This window comes from Schistocerca americana, chromosome 7 (assembly GCF_021461395.2).
Source record: "Schistocerca americana isolate TAMUIC-IGC-003095 chromosome 7, iqSchAmer2.1, whole genome shotgun sequence".
Classification (NCBI taxonomy): domain Eukaryota; kingdom Metazoa; phylum Arthropoda; class Insecta; order Orthoptera; family Acrididae; genus Schistocerca; species Schistocerca americana.
Window position 1 is genome coordinate 234,605,649 of NC_060125.1, and position 8,877 is coordinate 234,614,525.

Below are 8,877 nucleotides of genomic sequence, written 5' to 3' on the forward strand. Positions count from 1 at the left end.
ATAAAAGTGTTCCAAGAAGAGTCTTCCATTTTGGAGTTTAGTTAGGTGCTAAAGTTGGTCATAATGTGGGGGAGATTGGGGGGGGGGGGGGGGGGAGGGAAGCAACAGATACAGTGTAAGGGGGATGAGTGCGGGTGTCCTAGCTAATGTCTGATTGCACTCGGTTGTAATGGTCTAAGATAGGTTGGGAACCACTGTATTAGGCTCTTTAGCCAATCAGTGGCGCAGGTGAAAAATTCTACGTTTCAATGACCGCCCATTGGCATTTTCAGTGGTTCAGCTCTCTCTCGAACTTTAGGCATCACACACTGTCTAATTTTGGCACGCTAAAACTTCGGATGTCCCCTGTGAGCCAGTTTGGTACTGTATCCACTGCGGTGGACCCGTTTTCGTCAACTCTGCACGTTGACGCTGGCCATGATCCTTTGCAGCGTCGTAACAGTTGCGTTGCGAAGAGATGATTCGGTGTTGCCGACAGCCTGACGGTCTCTTGCAGTCTCGAGTGGCAGTCTCTTGGATACCTAAGCCGCTGCGACTATTTTTGAGTGTCAGCATGTGTTTAGCGGTACCACACCGACATCGAGTGTCTACAAGTGGCATAGTGACGATTCTGATCGGAGTTGTCATGAGTCTGTCAGATGTTGTGGTCAATTTCGGCAGACCTTCACAGGGTATACCCGGCTATGTGGGCAGCGATTTAACGCCGTTCACAGTAGGCAGCATGTTGGCGGTTGACGAGCGGCACAAGTTTTGGAAGATATCTAAGCATGCTGAAGAAATCTCTCCGTGGCGCTCATTAAGCGGAGGTTTACTATCTTTTGGTTCAAAAAATCGTTTTTTTCGATTCCATTTGTGGATCCATAAAAGTGTTTAGAATACACCCCTGAAACGGCTTTCCCAAATACGGAACGGAAATGTTTGTTATTCCCGGTTGAACAAAAGAATGCACCTTCCTGAAATCGGCCTTTTTCACGCAACAGTTTTTTTCTTTCGGAGGACGAGTTACTGTACCGGTGCTTGGGAGGAAACACACAAAATTCAAATGAAAGTTTGAACGCGTGTGTTTGGAAGTTAGCCCCCAAGCATTTGCATTCTGCGAAGACTGTGGAGATTGCGACTTTCCTAGCAGTGAGCAGTTTCAACGAAGGATATTCAGCAATTCTGAAGACCATGACAACGATGGACGTCACCCTGGGACTCTATTCAACGCAGTTCGCCAAGCATTCGGACGACCAGCGGATTCAAGCGGCCGAAAGCCGTACGAGCGGCTCTGGAGCAGCGCAGGATGGCCCAGATCGAGCAGAACGCCGTCTATTAGGAAGAGGAAGGACTAGTTTATGGACACGGAATAGCAGTTTGAACGTAAGTTGCATAATATTGCATTTATATGTAGTCAAAACCTCAAACGCGTTTTCTTATCGCGCGGTACGGTAACTTCAAATCTACTGAACCGATTGGCATTATTCTTTGTTTCCGACGAAGCTAACTAAATTGTCTAGGAGTTGTACCACTTTTATTCCGATCCATCAACTATAAACATTTTTACTTGTCCGACGAAGTCGAAAAATCGATGAAAAAAAACCTTTTTTTTGTTTTTTTTTTTCAAATGGCCGCCAATTTGTTTCCTATGGTCCAAATAACTTAAGCGAGGTACAACTCCAAAAGAATGTTAGATACTTCGCTAACGTCAACTCAATTTTGATTTCGGACGAGCCGGCTGACCTGTGGCATACCGCGCGTGGAGGTCTACATCGAAATTTTGTTTCGTTCCGCCGGCACTTCCGGCTTTGCCCTTCGACATTTCCGGTCGATAAAGTTCCGGTTCGTAGAGGAAATATTAATAAACATTTTGACCAAATTTGACATTGATAGCTATAACACATCCCGAGAAAAAAATTCTCATAGAACATGCTTTTCTCGGGCCAAAGATATTAAACCTCTACTTAAATGCGAGCATTGCATGTGTACTCCGAATCGGTGTTTTAATAGTATATTTAAAGATTAATGCTTTAGCCGAGTCAGCTTGTACTACACACAACTGCTTTAAGGTGATTCTTTAAAAAAGATTGCTCTTGCAATTGGTCATAAGACAATATCTTTTTGTAAACAGTACATTGCACAATTAATAGCTTTTACGCTATCTGCTTTGCTATTTGTTATGCTAAACAATACAGAAAGGTTTTATAAAACAGTTCTGTATGCTCTGCTACCTGTTAGTTTTACTAGTTTTATTGTAAATGCAAAAGTTCTGCCACTGAACTAGAACAGCTTTAATTCCTTATGGTTTCAAGTTATTACTTTAAAGGTTTGTGGTTCGTCACGTAGATTATTAGTCTTACTGATTAATTTAGTGTCGGGATGTTCTTTCTCTGTATTACTTACATCAATAAATTCTATTTGTAATCTTTTCACAGTGTAATCTTTTCTCTGTTTTGGTTTTCTTATCCAACGGTAGCTAATACGTGCGCCCACAGGCGGAGGCGAAGACTAAACTGGCTTCCTAACTGTCATGATGAAACTTTTTTATTGTTCAGTTTAAGTATATGCAAGAATTCAGATTAAAGTCTTTCCTGTTATGTTTATAGTTTTCAAATTTTCAAGGCGGGTTCGTCAAGCTGGTGCAACTTGTGTAAATGATTAAAGTGTTATGAATTTTCTATTACTTGCGAAATTTCGTAAATTACACATTTAAATAAAGGTTTGTCAAAATGATTTTAAATTAAAGCTTCTCCTGTGTGCTTGTACCTTCCGCTTATCCAGATCCTCGCTAGACGTTTCTCCCTGCAGCAGAGGCATTCCCGAAGACAACACGGGTGTCGCATTTGAGAACACCTACTCAGGCTGCCATCGAGGTGCCAGCTGAGTCCCTTTAGTTGAGAATGTTATTCACTACATGTAGCGTCAATGTTCTAAAATTTTGTCTGGGATTTACTGGGGTTGGGGCTAATGGAGATCCCTGACGACAAAGTAATGCTCCACAGTCATTTTACCTCGTGGAAAGATGTACACAAAGACGACGATTTCACAACTATAGCAGTGTCAAAGAATCTCTCTGTAAGAGATGCTACAGTGCGTAAATTGAGGTGGCTATAGAAAACTTACGAAGTACAAACGTTTCCTGACGTGGAGTTTATATATAATAGGAAGTGACTACAATTGAGATAAACAAATGAATAAGTCAGTTTGCTAGAAAATATTATTGAAATGACATTATGTAAACATTATGGTGTCCGCAGGAAACAAAGTAAATGATGACAGACAGATAAAATAGTTCAAATGGCTTTGAGCAATATGGGACTCAACTGCTGTGGTCATCAGTCCCCTAGAACTTAGAACTACTTAAACCTAACTAACCTAAGGACATCACACACATCCATGCCCGAAGCAGGATTCGAACCTGCGACCGTAGCGGTCACGCGGCTCCAGACTGTAGCGCCCAGAACCGCACGGCCACTCCGGCCGGCTAACAGACAGATATACGTAAATGATATTACGAGAGTGAACATACTAAACTATGATTGCTAGTTGAAGGTTTAAATTAATTATACTACTGTAATAATGCATGACTAAGCAATTTTTTATATTTTATGTAGTGTTTCATGTTAGGTTATTGTCTGGTTGTTGTTACTGTTAAAGGCAGCAGCCTTTATTTACGTTTTAAACTTGAAAGCAGGTGAACGAAATTTTGAAGAAAAGGTTCATTGGTTAACCCAGTCTGTTCAGTGAGGGGATTATGTGGTGGTTTGCTTTTATATCCATGTATTCCGATCTCTTTAAGTAGATTCATAAATCTGTTTTTCTCAGCACGATGCACTATCTGAGTGTGGTCGTAAATGCTTTGTATTCCACAATTATTGAGAGTTTTGTGCATTGTAGGAATAAAAAGCACTGAAAGCCACACCCAAATATTGCATCAAGCTGAGAAAAGTAACTTTAAAGATCTTCTTGAAGAACTCGAAATGTATGTATATAAAAGCACATCAATACATAATCTACTCAATGAACAGGCTGAGTTAGGCAATGCAGCCTTTCTTGAAATTTTCGTTCACTTGCTTTCCAGTTTGAAACATATGTAAATACTACTCCCTTTGACAACAACATCAACATGCAGATACGAAATTAATCTGAACTAGGACATGAAATATAACAACTTGCTTAGTCATGCGTTATTACACTAGTACACTTAATTTAAATCTTCAGGCAGCTATCACACTTTAAGGTCATGTCCATTGTCATAATACTCATTTCTGTACGCCTGTCTCTCATCGTCACTGTTTTTTTGTGCTCACGATAATATTTACATAATGTCATGTCGGTAACATTTTGTAATAAACTGGCTTCTTTATTTGTCTAATTTAATTGAAATCCCTTCTCACTGAATATCTCACTGAATATAAATTGCATGTAATGAAACGATTGAAGTTTGTAAATTTTGTACTGTCATATCAATATATATGCTGGAACATCGCTGAGAGAGAAATTCTTTCGCACTGTTATAGCTGTGATTTCGTCATCCTTGCGAACACCCTTAGGTACAATTACAGGTAAGAGGACCATTTGTCACATCATGTTTCGTATATAGGCCCCTACCGCTCCAAGGAATCTTCACCCCAAGGGAGAGTAACAAAATGAAAACTAATGTAAACAAGGACAAATGTGTATCTTAACGTGAACAGCGGTCGGATGATGGATCTATAGGTTCGAGACAGATACCGACGCTATTTATGTGAATACATAGCGTTATTAGAAGTGGCTGGTTGTCATTTTCTTCTCTGTAAGAAGCAGCCTGCAATTTCTGCACAGCCACACTCTCAAAATGTCAGTTTCGACAAAATAGCACATTGAATGAAAATTCAGTGGAAACGAAGTAATTATGAACACCACGGTGAAGTTAAGTAGAATGCCGTACATTGTTGATTCAGTTCACAAAAATTAAACGATGGAAAAAATGAGTTAAATGCGTATAGGATCCCACATCATGGTTAAATACTTAAGATCGTAGCAAGTGCAGTTCAAGATTTGAAGATTTGGTAAATTGCCCAGTAATACAAGAAGCTGTGAAAGCAGAATCATAGACCAAGTCCCATCTATACGATGTACTAAAATTCAGCAGTTATATTCATTCATTGTCCCTTAAAGTTCAGCACGAAATAGAACTATCAGTCGCGCTAAATCAGAGTCTTGCAGTCGCGAAGATATGCAACACACGTAACAGGACGAAAATGCTGAAGTCCGTACACACTGCTCAAAACGTAAATTGCCGCCCAGAGACTGTGTTCATCTCCCGCCGAAAGTTACCAAGACTTACCATCAACAATCTACTGGACGCGAACATACGAAATAGGCCGATTGCAAATGCATGACAGACCGCAAGAGCACCAAAAGATAACATGATGCTGCAGCGCCACATGCTTAAAGCTTAGGGAATCTATATGACGCTAGTCATCCTCACAACATGTTACAAAACTGCGTTAAAATGATCATCACTGAATACTATATTTTCTTCTTAAAATTAAACATATTAAAATGAGTGCCTCCCCACTCTGGTCACTTTCCGACCTTATGAAACATTCGAACGTACATATTAAGGTAACTATTAATGAAAGTATGATGTCGCTATGTCATCCACGTGGAGGTATAATATGGTTATATCATCCACAACCTTTAAAATAAGCAAACACTTAAATGCAGCTAAACACACAAGTGACACATCGAAACAGAGCACAGTTACCTTGTCAATTACTTGGTACTGTTTGCTTTTATGAATCACACTCCAAATTTGAATTACGAGCTATTTAATAAGAAACCTGACACAGTCAAACTAAATAACACTTAATTTGGCAAGAAAATGCCCGACATATCCAAAAATAAACACTTTTACAGAAAAGCTAACGTTAAAAGCTAAAACATGCCGACGTCATGACACTTGATGTTGTGCCATACATTTAACTCTGCTCACTTTGACCGGTTTTAATCAAACTGTCGGTGAAACTTTGTCCATAGAGGACTTCATCATGAGGCCTACGACTGTGAATTAATATAAATAAAACAATATTCTGCGTGAGTCACTTACTTATTTAGTTGGTGAATGACGCAACCAGATACAAATACTTTTTAAATGATTTATTTTGGTGCCATAACCGGTTTCGGTCTACCGTACCCATCTTCAGTTGACTAATATTTTTCGTTAGAAAGATGTTTTAATCAACAGCATGTCGTCTGCTCCACAACACATTCCAGTATAGGGCGATCTGTTTTGTTGTGATCCATGCGGTTTTCTAGCTCGATGTAGATGTTCTTCAGTTCCACCGTAGCACACATTTTGTAAATAAATCACTCTGGCACACTTCATAATATTCTTAAAATGTGTGATGAGTATCGCACATGCGTTATACATTTGATGTTTTTCTTTACGGTACAATGTAACATCAAGTGTATAACGCATGTACGGTGCCCATCAAGCATTTTAAAATATTATCAAGTGTTACATAGTGATTTATTTACAATATATGTGCAAAGATCGTATTGAAGAACATATATACCGAGCTAGGAAACCACACTGACGACAGCAATACAGATCTCCATCTACTGGAACGTATTGCGGAGCAGACGACATGCTGTTGATCAAAACATCTATGTAACGAAAAACATTAGTCATCTGAAGATGGGCATGGTAGCTTGAAACCAGTTATGATACTAAAATAAAACATTTAAATTATTTGTGGCTGGTTGCGTCACTCACCAGCTATCACTAACGATCACGGAATTCACAAGATCCAATATGGATAAAATAATATATATTTTTCCACTATGCGAGCCGGAGTTAGTTATGAGCTGACACCTTCCCATAGATATAGACGAAGAGCAGCAGTGTAGGTTGTGTTGCGTCATTTGCTGGTGATAAAAACTGTTTTTCAGAAAAGGCCCTTTAAAGCTAAAAGACATGAATTTATGAATGTAAATTGTGCTTAGTGGGGAAGCATAGTCGTAAAAAGTCTGCATATTTCTGCGTGTTGTATGTCCTCTCCACTGTACATTACGTTTACATTTTCACTTCAAAAATGTTACACATGATAGAGAAATTATCTGTGTATGCAGTGTAAGCAAGCATATCTAACATGTACATCATCTCTGAAATGACAGTGCAAATATAACATAAAAGCGAGAGGATATACAGCAAACAGCATGTCGTCCGCTCCGCAACACATTCCAGTATAGGGCGATGTGTTTTGTTGTGGTCCATGTGGTTTTCTAGCTCGATGTAGATGTTCTTCAGTTCCACCATAGCACACATTTTGTAAATAAATCACTGTGGCACACTTCATAATATTCTCAAAATGTGTGATGAGCATCGCACATGCGTTATACACTTGATGTTTTTCTTTACAGTACAATGTAACATCAAGCATTTTAAGAATATTATGAAGCTTTTTACGACTATACTCCTGATGTAAGCACAATTTACACTGACAAATTCATGTTTTCTAACTTTAAAATGTGTTTTCTAAAAAATAATTTTTATCGCCGAAAAACGAAATATAACCTACGTTGCCCTATCTTCAATCTTCGTTGATCCATCAAGAAATACGTTGCCCTAGGTCAGCTGCCATGGGAAGGCGTTTGTGTTCTTCAATAAAATCAGCTACGTAAATAAACAATTCTTCACCTGAAGATGATGGTATGAACCATCGAAACTAGTAGTGGCAAAATAAATGAATGACGCAGAGAACTATTTTGTATATACAAATCGTAAATGTTATGGTTCCAGTTAAGTTACAGACAAACTGTGCCAGCACATGTTCACTGCAGAGTGCAGTTGCCTCGAACTTGTGATGTCGAAAAGCACAATTTGATATCCCCATTTATTATGTAGCTCCGTTGGATTCAGTTTAAGTATTTTTCTGCTTAATATTGGCGAGCAATATTTCGTAGCTCGAAAGCGACATCTTGGCAGTTGGCCAAGCATCCGTAGCCAGCTTGAGAAACAACAACCGTTTTGGGATTTCCAGCCGTTAGCTGCAGTATCCCGCCTCCGTCCACATTGCCCTACTCTGGCCAGGCTTACAACATCTCACCTCGCTGCTGCGTTACACTCCCAGACCTAGAAGCTAGCCAGATCTGTAAACTTGCAAAGGGAGTATCCTATTCAGTTCCAGCCCTTACAGACTCTGTAACTTTTGCCTACTAAACGCACGTTTTCCACACGTTATTCACAAATTCCTTTTCCGGAACTACACAATCTCTGCAACAAGCAGAACAGTTGTGATTTTCACTTGAGCGCTCTCCTCAACAAAACCAACAAGCAGAATAGAAGGAGAGTAGCAGCATTAAGCTCTCGAGTGCTATTACATTTCAATTAAAAAAGGGTAACTTATTATCTTAAATACCCTGACAGAAGGATGACGAAAAATTGTTTTCGGGATCGGTGTTGTTTACGCCCTCGCCATCGCGCAGCGGATATGTTAGTTCTAGGTCGGTCGTTGCAAGAACGATGAGTGGCGCTACATAAGCAACAGAGGTCAGTGCTAGTGGCCACGCCCTCAGCGGAGCAAATCGTATCCTTCCATGCCTCTTTTCAAGTCAGTGCACGCAGAGATTCGGGCAGAAGACACGGTGAACCTTGGAAGCCTGCCATCGACGCCTGCGCAGCAATCGTCATCTACTAGACGGGAATAGTCAGTGAGCCATGGAGAATATTTGCCAGACGAAATATAATATATATAAATATAATATATAATAAGAGTGTTGGAATTTTAATAGTGGCAACTATTTATTTACAGCTCGTACAAAACAGATACGTGTTTCAAAGTTTTACTGACCTTCAAATTAGTCACCAGCATTGTGTATAACCCGTTGCCAGCGATGTGGAAGTCGTAG